The sequence below is a fragment of the Danio rerio genome, chromosome 18 (genome assembly GCF_052040795.2).
Source record: "Danio rerio strain M-AB ecotype USA chromosome 18, GRCz13ab, whole genome shotgun sequence".
NCBI classification, from domain to species: domain Eukaryota; kingdom Metazoa; phylum Chordata; class Actinopteri; order Cypriniformes; family Danionidae; genus Danio; species Danio rerio.
The window spans coordinates 27,457,488-27,475,554 of record NC_141038.1 but is presented as its reverse complement, the minus strand read 5'-3'; the positions used below and the strand labels follow the sequence as shown (position 1 = coordinate 27,475,554).

The following is an 18,067-nucleotide window of genomic DNA, read 5'->3' as shown; positions in this document are numbered from 1 at the left end:
ATGGCGTCTGCTGGCTTCAGGTGTGCTTATATGCTGAGATAATTGCAGATGCCGCACACCTGCGCAAGCTTACGCTGCCAATTAATTTCATTCATTGGCCCGTTCAATACTCTCCAGACAAGCGGCTTCTGATCCGAATCCTCCCATTTCATGGCACTTCCGTTCCCCTCCTCGGGGAACGAAGGGTTACTTCCGTAACCTCGAACGTTTTGCTACCCATCGTTTGCCATTGAACATTCATATTAGCATTGTGCTATGTTAGCAGCATATAAAATCATAGCTGAATGTTATGGATCCTAAAAAACATTTTTTATGCTAGCAATGCTGAACATGTAGCTATGCTGAAACAAACAGTGAGCTAACACATGGTGACCCCAGGCTAGCAATTTGATAAATAAAGCTAACAGCATCTTCAGAAAATATTTGTCATGCTGGTTGCAAGTTTCATCACATCCTATTTGCAATGATTAAAATAAGTGTCTCAAATTTACTTATATGTATTTTAATAGTCCGTGGAAGGCGTAGGACCAAGAAGAGTTAGTCCAATCAAAACATTCGGTCCGAACATTATTATAGACTGCCTGTCAAAATATGTAATTGCATACCTCTTTGTATGCTGTTCGTGCAGGATGCACTACTTATAGTACATACTGTACTATTAGGACTTCTCATGTGATGTATATTATGTGATGTATATTCATATGTAGTGTATATTAGTATGGTTGGGATGGCGATTTGAAGTGTGTGATGATGTAGGCATTCAGTGCTATCAAGCTAACATTAGCATTTTTAAAGATCTCCGTTAGCATCTTTAATTACATGCTATGTTACAATGTCAGAAAGAAGGTAATACTATTTTAAATATGTACACCCTGCTGAAAAATCCAGCTTAAACCAGCCTAAGCTGGTTGGCTGGTTTTAGCTGGTTGACCAGCCTGGTTTTAGAGGGGTTTGGGCCACTTCCAGGCTGGTTTCCAGCCATTTCCAGCCTGGTTTTAGCTGGGCTGGCTGGAAAATGACCAGCTAAATCCAGTTAAAACCAGCTTGACCAGCCTGGTTAAGGCTGGACATAGCTGGTTTTGGCTGGGCTCCCATCCTGGCTAGGCTGGTCAAGCTGGTTTTAGCTGGTCATGTCCCAGCCTGACCAGCTACGACCAGGCTGGAAATGGCTGGAAACCAGCCTGGAAGTGGTTAAAACCCCTCTAAAACCAGCCTGGTCGACCAGCTAAAACCAGCCAACTACCCTAGGCTGGTTTAAGCTGTTTTTTTCAGTAGGGCACTCCAAAAAATATGCTAGAAACATAGAAGTACTCAACACTTAAGCACTTAACATTGTTCTAAATGTGATAAGTAATGTTAGCAATATGCTAAATGCATGCTAACAATGCAAGCATACTTCTTAAAGTTTAGTCTTTTTTTTTTTTTACTACAGGGCTTTCTCAACCTACGGCCAAAGCCTTCACTCTCTAGTCTTTTTCTACTTGCTCCAGAGTTAAATTTTCATCTGTTCTGAGGTTCAGGAGGCACTGGCAGGATTTTGCTTCTCTGTGAAAGACAGTTTGAGTGATGGGAGAGATATTGATGGCTATTAGGAGGGGCAGAGTGCTCTGAAGCCCCCCTTGCACAGCACTATTGGCCCTTTGATGTGATTGATGGACACCGCACACTTACCAGCACCCTAAACATCTGTCTTATGTGCGTTACGTCCCAGGAATGCAGGCTGAAAACCTAAAATAAAAGAATACCACTATCATGCTTTGTTACAAATGTCAGTTGTAGGTCTGTATCTACATGCCAGTAACAAAGTGTAGAATAAAAGGAAGGAATGAATCGCCAATTATTTGGTGATCAAGCATGTATTCAAAATAAAGAGCAGCAGTGAGCAGAATTGTCCAGTGTCAGCTCAAAAAATGCCTTACAATATAATAGAAAAATAAGATTATATATTTAAATGGATTATTTACTTGGAAAACAGACAAAAGCCAGCTAAAGCTTATTTTTACTTTATTTCATTATCTATAAGGATGTTGTTTTGTTTTATTAGGATATATAGCTCTATAAATCGAACTATTACAGTGCTCTCAGTAGCTCAGGCATAACAGGAAGCAGAAGTAGCACGGAACTTGTAGATTTGCAGTGCTCTTATCAGCACTCAGACTAATATGGCTACCACAGTAAATGCATAAAAGCAGAGATGGTGAGATAATGCCGAACAATTGGAAACATTTGGAAATGGATGTAAAGTGGTAAAGCAGGTCATGACCTACTTTGAAAATCCACACTTCTTTTACAGACTTCTTCACCTGTGTCATGCAAACATCACTTATTGTGTTTGAATCTTAAACTTCAAAAACAGCCGACTGGAAACGTATGTCTATTTGTGCAATCAGCTGCAAATGTCGATTCCTTCTTTAAGTCAAAATCAAATATTGCAAATATTAAAATCCTAAGTAAACACTTAAATTTAACTATTATTTATAATAATAATAATAATAATAATAATAATAATAATAATAACAACAACAATAATAATAGGCACGGTGGTGCAGTGGGTAGCACGATCGCCTCGCAGCAAGAAGGTCGCCAGTTCAAGCCCCAGCTGGTTCAGTTGGCATTTCTGGGTGGAGTTTGCATGTTCTCCCTGTGTTCGCATGGGTTTCCTCCGGGTACTCCCCCACAGTCTAAAGACATGCGGTACAGATTAATTGAATAAGCTAAATTGGCCGCAGTGTATGAGTGTGAATGCAAGAGTGTAAGTGTTTCCCAGTGTTGGGTTACAACTGGTAACAACCACAATAACAATAATAATAATAATTATAATAATAATAATAATAATAATAATAATAATAATGTCACACCCTCTACTTGTTCGTGCTGCTCCAATCACCGCTCTTTCTCACCATCCATCACTCACCACACCCGCGAAAAATCACCCACTTACTAATCACCCGCACCTGCACCTGCAATCACCAAACACTATATATACTTGCCTCTTTCACTCACTCACCGGCTGGAATGGACGTTTGATGGTTCACCCTATCAACTCTCCCTCTTCCTCTCCTCCTAATAATAATAATAATAATAATAATAATAATAATAATAATAATAATAATAATAATAATAATAATAATAATGGCTGCATGGTGGTGCAGTGGGTAGCACGTTTGCCTCACAGCAAGAAGGTTGCTGGTTCGAGCCTCGGCTGGGTCAGTTGGTGTTTCTGTGTGGAGTTTGCATGTTCTCCCCGTGTTCGCATTGGTTTCCTCTGCGTGCTCTGGTTTCCCCCATATTCCAAAGACATGCCCTATAGGTGAACTGGGTAATGAGTGTTAACAAGTGTGTATGGATGTTTCCCAGTGATGGGTTGCAGCTGGAAGGGCATCTGTTGTGTAAAACATATGCTGGATAAGTTGGCAGTTCATTCCTTTGTGGTGACTCGAGATTAATAAAGGCACTAAGCCGAAAAGAAAATGAATGAATTAATAAACAACAACAATAATAATAGTTTAATGTAATAAAATAAATTTAAATAAATAAATGCTAAAATGCCAAGTATTTTTTTATTTGTTTGTTTGATTTACATACTTATATATTCAATTTTAAGTATTGAAGTTACACTTGAATATTTAGGTTTTCCTTTTATCTGCACAAGAAACTCGTCATGAGTCATGTCTGTTATTAATAATAAATTGGTATTTATTATTTCAACTTAACCACATAGACAGTCAGTGGGCAGTAATGCTGTAAGTGGGAGGCTGCTGGATTCCAAGACTGCAGGGCACTGGCGTTCTTCCAGACTGGTTTGTATGTAATTATACTGGGATTCCTCTAGAAACTTTCTTCAGTCCCTCGATAGTCGTTGCTCAAAACCCACAAGTCGTATATGTGCCTTATATAGCAAACAGTGCAGAGAAAATGGGCTGACAGCTCCAAGTCCTAACCGTCAGATCTTTATTAGTGAGCGTCTGTGTAATTGCCAAGTGCACTATTGCCTCAGTTGATGTTTGGCTACAAGAAAATGAACTGCCTTAACAGAACATCATTACTGGACCTCCAAACACTTATCTTTTGTCCCAGCAATGCTTTTAAAATGCTGCTGACACAGTAATTGCGCAAATGCTCTCTGAGCGAGCTTGCATGGTATCAAGCTGGGATTCTGCGAGGACACAGATGTTTGACTTCTACAACAGCTAGATGATTTGTTTTAGAGCAAAGTGTACTATTTTAGAAGTGGCCAATTTTGTCTTTTAGGTCTCTTAGGATAGGTTTACATCCACACACTTTATTTTTCTCATGATATACTGTACAAGGCATGAAATCAAAATTTACTTTTCATATGTAGTTTTTGTAAAAAAAAATTATTTATCTGTGCACATTTAATTAATTTGCCCCTTATAATCTTTGATCAAATACCACAATCTTCCCTCCAATCTGGTCACATGGAAAGCGTTCAGGGCACCTGGTTTCTGCCCAGCCTCTCCAGAAATCTGTCACAAGATAACAGCATCTGATTTTCATCTGTAAAATTTTGCTCTTTGTTCTCATCATCTCTGGCCATCTGAAGACATTCTGCACCAGAAGGTGTTAAGCGTGATTCTGGTGGTAATCCACAAGTACTGAGTGCAAATGGGCATTTAAATTCTCAATTTTTTCCAATCGTCCAATCGGTTTCCAATGGACAAAATTAAGCCCCACCCTATTTTTTTCCTTATTTTAGAAACTGTTTTAATATAATGTATGTCACAATTGTGGGGAAAAAAATACCTTTATAACTTTTATTTACTGCCAACTTTAAAGTCCACAGTAAATCAAAATTAAAATGCTCATTTTGCTAGCTTATTATTATTCTTCATGTGAATATTTACCCCACACATTTTAATACACTGAACAAATGGTTTTGTTTTGGTAATCTTTAATCATGGTTTCTGCAAGTTTCTTTAAGTCAAATTTAATTTTTTAGACCCTTTTAAGACCATTATGAATGAAATGTTAGACTTATATGGGACTAAACCCTAAGGATTTTTTTTCTGATGGCCTAGTTACTTCAGGAAATAGTTTGTGTATTCATGGAAGATCATGTAAAGGGATGTGGTGCTTTAGTTGTCTTTCCCTGCTTAGGAAATTTAATATGGGGAATTTTCTGTAAACATGTCTAACAGTTGTTGTAAACTATATCTCTTTGCAATAAAACAAATAATAATTAATTTTAAAAAAATTATATTTATATATATATATATATATATATATATATATATATATATATATATATATATATATATATATTCCAGATCAGTTTTTTATTTTATTTTTATTTTATTTTATTTTTTATATATATATATTGAGATGGATTATTGGTGATTGGTAGCTTTACTTGGACATCGGAAAATATTTCAGTCCATTTAAGACTTTTTAAGACCTTGCGGATACCATGGTTACTAAAACGCTGACCATTAGCTTCTGCGTTTGGAGCAACACTCCTTCTGTTGACATCAACCTGAGGACTTCCATTGCACATGTATAATAATATTCTTAACCATTCCTCCTTTTACTGTGAAGGAATATTGCACAAAAATCCCCACCCCCTACTCAATATCCAGTTTCATTTGGAGTTACATCAACATGCTGAAATTAGTTACAGCAACTTTAAGGACCTTTTTTTTTTCCTTTTTACTCTTAATTGGCTCGGTCTGCTGTAATTAGTCCACCACTTACAGTGCAGGTAAAAGCAGCACTTAAACAGTTTCTACTCCACATGCAGAGGTCAACCAAACTCTTCCAGGCTTTAGCTACAAGTACAGTGCTTGAGGGTCAATGTACTATATATGCTGTTTGTAGGCAGATATTGAACCTATAGTTGCAAAGTCATTTTTCTGGAAAGCAATTTCTAAACGAGCAGGCTTTTTCTAAATTACAATATTGCTTTATGGTTCTTTGGAGTACTATCCAAATATTTGGTTATATACTGCCAGCTATTGTTTGAGGTATCAATGCATCTGCCTTGGAATTTCAAACACAGCCACTGTTTAAAAAAGCCCAGCTGGCATGAGGAACCAGATATTTGGCCAAACTTACAGTGCAATATTTATCACTTCTAATAATAATGTTACTTTTTAAGATATGATGAAGTGTCATGTGTCTTGAGAGTGCAGGGTTAGTCGCTGCTTGATTATATTATACAGTTCAGTGTTAACACACATGTGCGGCTTCATGAATAACAGGGCGAATGTGTTAGTCATTTAGCTTTACTCTATTTTAAACAAAATATCTCAGTTGTTTTTTGTTTCAATAACAAATAAACAAAAAAAGAATTCTGTTCCCGGATGAATCTCTTTTGAGTCTGTGAGTGAATTAATAACCCATTTACATCACATATTCAGGGATTTTATTGAATAATTTGATGCAGTGAAAAAAATTCAAGAATTGCTCCCTAAATTATGTAAATAGCACAATTTTAATAAATGAAAAATAAATTACTGAAAGATTTGAATATTTTGTTGAAAATATGTTGTGTATATGTAACTTAAGTTGGACAACAGAGTTGAGTACCCACGTGTAGTGCTTTATCAGACAGAGAATGGTCCGACAGGCAATGGCCACAATTAGGAGCAAACGGTAGCATACAGGGAATTCCAGAAGCGTAGTCAGATAACAGGCAAATGGTCGATACAGGTGGCAGGCAGGATAAACAATAAAACAAGGCGAGGGTCAAAATACAGAGAGACTAAACACGGAAAATGCTTCGTAATGTTACAAGGTACAACAAAACTCAGCAATGTGAGTATCAAAGTGAGCTGTTTATATCGTCTGAGTGATCAGCTGTGTGTGTGTGATCAAAGGTGAATCAGAACAGGTGTGTGTGTGTGTGTGGTACCTGAAGGGAGTTGTAGTTCATATGGTGGCAGAATTGTATTCTGGGTGATAATGCATGTTTTTCAGTGTTCTGCAAAGCCTAGGTTGCTGGTGATCGTGACAGTACCTCTTTGGGTGTATTCGACCACATCCAGGTACAAAAAAAATAACATTCAGCAAAATATAATTTCATTTTAGTCATCAACATCCCAGCAGTGGTGCTTTAACTAATAGAAAGCTGGTATTTTAGTTTATGTAAGGATCTATGGGTGAAACCTTAAACTAAGCAACGTCCATTTACAGTTGAGGCTTATTTTATTTTAAATAACAAATAATTTGAGCAGATATCTTCAGAGGGAATCTCTTTGAATCCCATTGTACAGAACACACTGAAGTCGCACAGCTGTAATCAATGTAATTAAATCCTGCGCAGTGTAGATATCAAGGCAAATGTCTGCATGCATTATTTACTTGAGTAATTACAGAGTATCACTTATGCCAGCTGCTCCAGCACAGAATGAACAGTCGTTGTTCATAAAATAAACATCATGAGATTTGACCCAGGAAAAACAAAGTGCTTTAAATAATTCACGGAAGAACCATTTTGCATCTTTCTTTTTAACCAGATTTACTTCAATTTATCTTTGATTAGTGTTCTCTATATTGAACAACTGGCAAACCCAGGAGACTCTAATTGTATCAGATTAGATCAAGAGAAACATACAACCCGGGTCTTGAGACCTTTTTTTTTTCCAAAGCAGATCGTATGTATCTGAGGTTAACATGCTATGGTTGGTGTCTCTGAGGATGAAGTGCTGAATAGATAAACTAAAAATGAGGCATAGATACTCCCTTTGCTCAAACACTGCTCTGAGAAAGAAAGAGCTCCTCATGGATTTAGGCCACTTCCAGAAAATCTTGATGTGTACTTCCCCTAAGGATGATCCACTTACAGCATTAGTCAGAAGAGCACGTTCAGTTAATAGTGTCCTTTTAGCCTTTTTACATGATTATCATTCTGGACATACAGATTTGTAGCATTTGAACCTTCACATGACAAGGTCCCGTTTGTCAGACAGATATTCGCAGTATAGGTCCCTGTTAAATTATTTATAAATATTTTTCATTTAGGATTACTTTTTTGTGCTTATAAACTATACATATAAACTTGTTTAGAGAGATTAAGGTCAGTTGAACATGTTCAACATTTAAACTATGTAGATGTAAATGCAAGATGCTTTTAGCAAGGGTTTAAACACTGGGTTTAAATGCCATTAAATGCCATTTAATTCTTTGTTGTGTAATCGAACATTTTGTGCAATTTAATATTATTAAATGTTATTTAATAATAATTATAACCACAATATATTAATAATAATAATAATAATAATAATAACAACATCAACAATAATTTTATTATATAGCTATTTTATACATTATAGATATTATATTTGGTATTTGATTTTTATAATACAGTTAATTTCTCATTTATCAAATTTGGTTGATTGATTTTGGTTTTAAGTATTATATTTTTTTATATAAAAATTCTCTATTTATTACTTTTTCATATTTAATATTTTGTGCATAACGATTAATTGAGTGCAGCCCATTTTGAAAATGTATATCTTTATCAATTTCTCAGTAAATATAGTTGATTTATTTTAGTGCATTTCAACAAAAAATATTTATTACACAAAAATATTTATTCAAAACAATATTTTAGTCACCGAACACCTTTAGAAATAAAAAGATTATACATTAACGACCATGCAAAATATTTGGGGAAAAAGGTGGCACGGTGGTTCAGTGGTTAGCACTGTCGCCTCACACCGGATGGCATTTCTCTGTCAAGTTTGCATTGTGTGGGTTTCCTCCGGGTGCTCTGGTTTCCCCACAGTCCAAAGACATGCGGTAGGTGAATTGAATAAGCTAACCATAGTGTATATGTGTGTGTGTGTGTGTGTGTGTGTGTGTGTGTGTGTGTGTGTGTGTGTGTGTGTGTGTGTGTGTGTGTGTGTGTGTGTGTGTGTGTGTGTGTGTGTGTGTGTGTGTGTGAATCAGTGTGTGTGTGTGTGAATCAGTGTGTATGGTTGTTTCCCAGTACTGGGTTGCAGCTGAAAAGGCATCTGCTGCGTATGCCAGAAAAGTTGGAGGTTCATTCTGCTGTAGCAACCTCTGAAATAGAGACTGAATCAAAGAAAAAATACTGAATGCATATTCGGAAAAAATACAAACTACTAAAAATCTAAAGCATTTTATTAATATTCAGTTTCTCTCTTTTTTTTTTTTGCTCTTTTTTAAATTCATAATTTATTACTTTTCTCTAACATAAAAATTTGGATGCACTAATTTTGCATTATCATAACTTATTTTATTAGATTAGCTGTATCTAGATTGGGCTTCAGTACTGACTAATCTAATGTACAAGCACAAATATAATATTGTAAAGCTTCCTATAAGAGTATTCATTTAAATGAGATATTTGTGAGGGGTTTACTCATATATGTTGAACACTATATATATATATATATATATATATATATATATATATATATATATATATATATATATATATATATATATATAAGATAATTTTAAAACTAGCACAATAGTTTAAACTGATCAGCCAGATTAATATTTTCCCTGAAATTTTGACCGAGTGCCATAAACAAAAGCCAGGAGGTTGAAGAACAGCAGTCTGTGCCAAATCTCTCTCTGTCTTCACATCCATAATCTTAGAAATCAGGTCACTAACATAATCTAATAATAACACTTGATATGATCATCCTGCTTTAATTTTTGCACTCATGGAAGAAAATGTAAAACACATTTAATGCAGCCACCCACTGAATGGGCAAAACTCCACCTGTTGCATTCTGTTCATTGAGATTCTGGCCGCTCCATCTGAGGAGTTGTTTTATACATCCTTTTCTGAGAATCGCATTTCTGTGTAATAAAATTCCAACATGGCTAAATTTCTTGGAATACAGCTTCATTTTTTTCCATATGCTGCATGCTATTAACAAAGCCTCGTTTCTTTTGAACTAAAACTGAAGGCAGTGTAAGAGATGATGGGTCAATACTGTGACAGTAGCAGCTTCACAACTTGCACTTTGGCATTTAAGTACATCAAGTGTTTCACTAGCTACGTCCAAAATATACATCATTGAATATTATATTAAAGTGCAATATTACAATATTATTTATACTATGTTTATTTTTATTTTTACAACACTATTGTATATTGTGAAAGTAAAACCTCTTAGAGGATTAGATCAGCTGGCAAAAACCTGTAAACATCAAAGTCATTATTTGTATTACTTAATTCCGTTAACTTGGGTTGTACTGTATAGACCTGAGTGGAAGAAAAAAGCTCTTGGCATTTAATCCCAACTGATCCGGAATCAGTTCATGTAACATTAACCAAATAAGATGCACCAAAGTTAAAAGGCCGGCAGAAAGAGCTTTTCATTTAAATATCGTTTTACCTGACAAAGAGATGATGGCGTTAGCAGGTCTTTTCACAGCCGCTCTGCATTTCACAGACCTCACATCTGTTATGGAAATTTCTAGGCAAGAGCGAGCGGACAAAATGAATCCGCTAGAAATATTTGCACATCTGACTCTGTCCCAGTTAGAGATATTTTACACTACAGAGACCGAGTCAGTGATATTCCTGGGCCATTTCATGCTCATATTTTACATTTTACTCACATTCATCTAGTCCCTTCATCCATTTAATTATAGTCAAATGTAAGAAAAATCTGCTAGTCTTAAAGTTTAACTGAGACAGAATTGTTTAAATTCTGTGTAGTAGCACAGTTTATTTATCTAATGCATGGGTTCCGAAACTTTTCAGTCTGCGACCCCTAAAGTAACAATGCCAGGTTCTCGCGACCCCCAAATTTCTAAGGTGGTTATACATATGCAAACATTGCTCATACAATAGTAGCCCTATATAAACACGAGCATATTGACACATAAAAAAAGTGCAACAGTCTAACAGCCATATCATTTTCATAGTCACTTATTAATTATTAACCTATTAACCTCAACTAATGAGACTAATGGACACGTTGGCATTTTATCAATGAAAATTGTCTGTTTTAGCTAGTATTTAATATTTTTCCTTGTTGTGATGTGTATTGTGCAGCATATTGGTCAACCTCTGGTTGTGTTAAATAGTGCTACAGTATATAAATAAAATTGACATTGACACAATGTTTTCAGCATTCTTGGTTTAATTTTGTAGACCACCACTCAAAGATCATCAATATTCGGTTGTGGCCTGTATTTATTTATTTATTTTATTATTTTTTAAAAAAAAAATTTTTTCGGGGTTTTCACCTTTATTTTTGACAGGAAAGTAGAGAATTGACAGGAAAGCATGGGGAACAGAGAGAGGGGAAGTATTGGCATAGGACCACAAGGCGGAATCGAACCCGGGTCGCCACGAGCATCGGAGTGCATGTGTCGGCGCACTAACCACTACACCACTGGCGCCAATGCCTGTATTCATGCCTGTCAGGAAGTTTAACCTGGTGCCACAAAATCAATCTGCGGCAGCTGATACTATTGCTGTGTTGTTCATCTAATGGAAACACACCAATCCAAAAACTAACTGAAAGGCTGATGGCTTTTCATTTGCATGTTGTTGTTTTTTTACTAATAAAAACTACTACTTTTATCTTTTGTGGGTTATGGTTAAAATATGGTAAATCTAATAGTTTGATAAAAAAAATTTTAAATTTAGAAATCATCAAACAACCCCCTGTCATTGTCCTGTGACCCCCAGGGGGTCCCAACCCCTACTTTGGGAACCACTGATCTAATGTTGTATAATAAAATCTTATTTGATTAGTTAATTGACTGATAGTTGGATTTGTAATTGTATATAATAGTATATAATATTTTATATTAGTTTATGTACTCTCAGTTCTGGATTGCGGTTGAAGGGCATTTGCTGCATTTGTTAAAAAACAAGCGTAGACTTTTAATCACACTAATATTTTCAATAAATAAATCTAAAAAAAATTCATATTAAATATTTTTATATAATATTTTTCGATTATATATTTAAAAAAAACATTTTGAAAGTTCATTCATTTATTTTTTTACATAATTTCATATTACAAATGTTTTTATTTTTTTACATTAACCTCAGCCAATTAAATTAAACAAAAATTTAAGAAAAAAAAAAAAAAAAAAGCTTACATACAAGCATAAACTTAGCCAAACTTTTTATTTATTTAATTTTTTCCATATTGCTCTGGGCATTTAATATGATTTAATTAGGCCATTAAAGATCTTTGAGGAACATATGGATGTAATTAAGGCTGGCCAGATCACCCAGGGAGGAACGGGCCATTAATTACTCTAAGCTGGGTCTGGGGATCGACGCGAAGGCGAGGACAGCGGACAACTTCATGATTCACTGCTCGCAAACAACTCAAGAAGTCAAATGGATAGCAATGTTGAACTTTACTCTGATGACGCGGTGCACGTGAACAGGTGTCAGTGTTACTTGCTGTGCTTTTATACCTGAGTCACCTGTTAGTGCTCTGTGATTCATAGGTGTTCACTTGTATCTGATCTTAAAGTTTGCTGGACTTCTGCAACGGATCATTTCAGCAGCACTTTGAGAGCAATGAGTCATAGTTTTGTCACACATGTGCAAGATATTCTGTAAAGTCGCCTTGAGTCACGACACATTCCTCATCCTCACATCTGCTTCTGTACTCAAATACACACATAGACAGACACACAAACACACACAGAAATGTTGGTATTGGTAGTTTACGAGGACTCTTTATAGGTGTAATGTATTTTATACTGTAAAAACCTCTGGATTTATCCCACCCATACCCTTAAAGGAAACTTGTGGCAATGTGAAAAGATGACATTAAGTATTTTTAAGCTTTTGAATTACAATGACATAAGGCATGTCCTCATAAAACATTAAATTATACGTTAATGAATTAAAAAAAAAAAAAAACTCATGCTTGATCAGTGCACTTATAGTGTATCGGTACACTTATAGAGTATTTGGTCCAACTTCATATTAAGTGGCCTTAACTAATATGTACTTACATAGGAATTGATAGTTTGTTACAATGTACTTATTGTGTAAATACATGTATTAACTGTGTACTTATGCTTTTTTAAAATACATGTATGTAATTACATCTGTAATTAACTTTTGTAACTACATTTGTAAATACACTGTTGACCATCCCTTACACCTTAACCCACCCGTAAACCTACCCACACCACCAAACCTGTCCATAATCCAACCTCTATCCCAACTTAAAAGCATCACAAGTGTTCTCAAATACATTATAAACACAGTAAGTACATTGTATTTTTTTTTTTTTTTGATGTAGTACAATGTAGTACATAGTAGTTAAGGACACTGAATATAAAGTGGGACCGAGTATTTTTACACTATATTAACAGTGTAATTTTACTATTATTTGTGTATTATAGGGATGTAACGGTATCAGAATTTCACGGTACGGTAATACCTCGGTATGAATGTCACGGTACGGTATTTATTGAATCATTTACAGGAAAAAACAAAACTTACGAAAATACTCCAAAAAAAGTGCCAAAAGTGTCAATGACATACAAATTAGCCATCTATCTGTAAGCTTTGAAACAGGAACTTCAATTTTAATAACAAAAAAATATTAAACCATGTAAAAAAGTTTCAATTTAGTATTGTTGAAAACTCATCACATTCAACATTTAATCACTCACTCACTTAGATAGAGATGGGTTTTAAGGAAAATTATCATATAAATATAATCTGGTAAAAGCTGGTATCTCTGGGTATTTACAATGCCCCCTGCAACAGAAAAAAACCCTCTCATTTGGGACTGAGGTTTCTGTGACAAGAGAGATATGACCAGGTTGACAGCAGTGGGTAACGTTGTGCATTGTCTTTCCCCCACTTGAGAGGACAAACCATGAGTGAGATAGAGATCTCATGTCTGCATCAATCTGAACAGTGTGCTGTGTTTCTGCAGTCCCCATGACTGATTATTAGTCGTATTCCCCAACTTGCAGGCACGTGCACACACAGTGCTCAACCTGTGCAGTGCACATGCCCTTTTCAGTCTTGGATAGAAAGTTCCCTTCCAAAATGATCAAAAGTGCCCCCGCGACGCGACATACCCTCCGTCCCCGCTTTACAGTACGCGCGCGACAACACAGCTGATAAGAACTCGCGCATGAACACCGCTATTCAGTACGCGCGACAACACAGCTGATAAGAACTCGCGCGACAACACCAATATTCAGTACGCGCGCGGCGACAACACCCGCTTTATTGTTTTCCAGCTCTTTTTGATCCCCGCTTCTAGCAGCACACTCCATTTCCGCATTACTGGATCTGTAGCGACAACAGACCGCAAGGGATTATGGCCAAGCCTGGGCTGATGGGAATTGTAGTTTCCGGTACCTCCCGTTCGCTTCATTCGCCTGAGCAAATTTTCTCAGAAGACCTATAGTTTTACTGAGTCATGTGACTACGGTAATATCGAAAAAAAATTAATATTGCGGTATGACGGTATTTACAATACCGTTACATCCCTAGTGTATTACTATAGTTAGTCACAATCATCAGTGACCTTTGCAAATTACTTGAGAACTACACATCTGCCACCACATGAACTACAACCACCATGATGCATTGTGCCAACCAACTCCCGCTACATATGTAAACTATCTGGACTGATTTACCATATATGATTGTTAGTCTTTAACACCACAAAGCGTTTCTTTGTCTAAGGGTGCTTGCCTTATTTAGTTCCGTTGAATAACTCTAGAGTTCATTTTCTCTCTTGGTGCAGGTAGCAATTGCACTCGAGTGCACACTAAAAGCAGACCAAATACTGTCTCTCCACTCAAGCAATAGCTTCATATTTGTTAACAGCGCTTTACCAGCAATTTTAAACAGAGAGAGAGAGAGAGAGAGAGAGAGAGAGAGAGAGAGAGAGAGAGAGAGAGAGAGTGAGAGAGAGAGGATAAAAACATGACCTGATAGATCGTTGGTAATATTTCTGCAAGATGACCATGTCGCAGTTTAAAAAAAATTAATTCACGGCTCCTTCTGAAGGGACTTGCAATGCGCCTTTGCTGTTTGCAATGCATTAAAACATTGTTTTCCTGCCACTGCTGTACTACATTGTTGAAATGTATAGTTTGTGTAAAGTGATGTATACAAACTATACACAGTGTTTCCCCCACCATTATCTTAGGGTGGGGCGCCCTGCCCCCCAACAGCTATCCCCGCCCCCTTGAAGTCAACTTAATTGTATTTTATATACACATCTAGATCTCAACTTCTTTTAATAAACAAGCTAAATAGCCGTATGTAATATCTTATTTACACAACGGCATGTAATTTCTGTCTCTACATGGTCACGCGATTACATATTTCTGCCTTCTGAATTCAGTCCAGTGTTCTACACAGCTACTCTCTGCTGTATGGAAATGAGACTGCGGGCCACATCTGACAGGACCGAAGACGTACCTGCGCTGCTGAATATTATTATGCATAGCTTCTGGCCATGACACGTTCACACCTGGTTATAAGATGGTTATAAGAGACATGTTTAAAGGATTATATGCAGCATCCGTCATGTATTCTTCTAGGTAAGGCAGGATCTTCTCTTTAGGTTTATACTTAGAAGGAAAATGTGCTCAATGCATTATAAAGCTTGAAGCATTAGAATTGGTGCTCAGTATCAGCCGATCACCATGACAAGCAACCGGTATTCAATATCAGCTGCAAAAATCCTGATCGGAGCATGTCTAGCTTATTCCTCCTGGCTATACAAGACTGATCTTGGTAAGTCAGTTAATTTACCCTTAGGAAAATGAAAGATACTTGAGTAAAGGTCAAGTATAAAAGTATAGTTGATTTAGTAAGTAATTAAACCCATTAAGATACACTCCTTTGACAAAAGCTGCACACTTTGTAGATAAAAAAGATATAAAAATAAATGTTCATGTTTAGCTTGTACTGTTGTACAGTTCAAATAATTGTTGTTTTTTACTGCTGTCATTAAAAGAAACACATGATCACCATGACTCCTTGTGTCGGTGTCAGTCTGAACAGACCATAATTCTGACCAGTCGAAAAGCAGTTTAGGAAATATGTTCAGTAATATCTGGCCAATGAGTGATGTGGATTTTTTTCACATGACTGCATTGTGGTTCTTTTTTAAACTAGTTCAGACCAAAACCATTAGTATGGTGTGAAAAGGACCCTAAAATAGCAGAAAAATCGCACCACAGATGTGAAAGCACCTTAAGTCTTTCTGTGTTTGATCCTTGCCTTGTTTTATCGTTTATGTTGATTATTTGTCACCTGTATCGACCTTTTCGCCTGTGACTTTGATTACACTCTTGGATTATTCCTATGAAACTGTCCAGCGTCCCACAGTTACAATTGTACAGCTACGTTTTTTTTTTTTTTTAGTTTTTTTTTTTTTTAGTTAAACCTTTAGTAATTGTAATATTTTTTGTTTTCATTTTAATAAACGTGAACTTTAGTAATTTTTGTACTTTTATTTCAGCCATCTCAGTTTCAATTTATTTGAAGCCCACTGCATATGGTTATATTTATATCCTACCGTATTGAATTTGTAAATATTATTTGTTTTTTTTCTTATACTTCTCAATGCTGTTGAAAAATGTATTTATTTTTTTTTGTTAATATATTTAATATACAATATTTAATTTCAGGTTTTTCTCAAATACTGATCTATATGTCATTTATCAATTGTCTTTAAGTGATTTGATTATTTTCTACTAAAATTGAAAATGTTTAGTGCTTTAAATGTCCTACTTTGTTGCCATGTAAAAATTTTTGTGTTTTATGTTGCTTTTTATTAATTGTATCCTTCATTTGGTTGATGAAAATACTAATGCATACTAAACAAAAGGAAAGCAATAGTCCTTTGGCTTTGCTTCCAGATAATTTTATCCCTTGTGACAAACCTGATAATCTGGACAGCTGTTTCTGTAGTAAACCATTTCTATTTTTATGACAGACAGGAAGTGACATGTGATGCCTCAGTCACATTTGGCTCGAGTTCTGAGAGGACACAGAATTATTTACTGGGCGCTGACTGATTATTTATGTATTTGTTAATGTTTGCCATCATTTGTAATTATTTTGTGGTCTGTGGATGAAAGTTTCCAGCTTAATGATGATGTAAACCATTTGCCTTCTAATTTTAATCCCATTAATGTTTTTTCTTTTTTTTTTTTGTCAGGAGAAAAAAAAAAGTAGTTTAGAGAACTGTAGTCTCAGACACAGCCAAGAAATTTGTTTTTAAATTACAAATAAAATTAAGTATATCAATCGTTTTACTTTCTAACAGAGATTGACCCACTAACAAAACCTACTAAAAGATTTTGGTAACACTTCTATTAATGAGAGGCTAATTACCTGCCTATTATTAAGATATTGGCTGCTTATTTCTATTTTAAATGTACATGTGCTGCATGATCTACTTCTACATGTCTAATTCTACTCAGTACCTAAACCAAACCACTACCTTAATAACTATTAGAGTTTATTGAAGCAAAAGTCATAGTTAATGGTTTAATAATAGCGAGAATTATATCTTTCAATAAAGTGTAATAAAAGATTTCACGTGTTTAAAATAGAGAAACTATGTTTTACCATTAGTTTTACTTGAATGATTAACATTTAAACATCACTTTTGTTCACTAGTGTCATTAATTTTAGGATTTTGGGATTGTAGTCATTCACCTTTGAGATTTAGAATTGAAATGATTTATAGCTTCCAATCCTTGTAACTAACACTAGAGAGAAAGAGAAACGTGCATTACAGTATATCTCTATGACGGAGAGACCTTCAGTGTCCTACTTCAGATCCTTATGTGCCTCTGCAGCATTTATCCTCTTGCTGTCAAAACTTGAAATTAATGAGATCACACTGCCATTGGTCAACCGGGATGTCGCTCCAGTGTTCCCAGCGCTAGAAAGGCTAATGCTTGGTAAACGAGTCTCCTACACCAATATGGATGAAGCCACAGCCTTGACCAGAGCAGGACACATACCAACCCCAGCATATGGACGAGTAGCACGAGTGTGACCTTTTAAACATATCCCTTATCTGAAGGCTGTATAACACTGTAGCCAATGCAAAAAAAAGTTTATGTGTAGGGTATTCTGGTG

At 35.7% G+C, this 18,067-nt stretch overlaps 2 protein-coding genes across 3 annotated transcripts in view; both read left to right on the top strand.

Annotated features, from left to right (window-relative positions):
- Positions 1-18,067, top strand: part of LOC147839744 (uncharacterized) — a 512,229-nt gene that overhangs the window by 2,318 nt on the left and 491,844 nt on the right. The window lies entirely within an intron of this gene.
- sema4ba (sema domain, immunoglobulin domain (Ig), transmembrane domain (TM) and short cytoplasmic domain, (semaphorin) 4Ba) overlaps positions 1-18,067 on the top strand; it is a 160,450-nt gene that overhangs the window by 55,284 nt on the left and 87,099 nt on the right. The gene's annotated exons all lie outside the window — the stretch shown is intronic.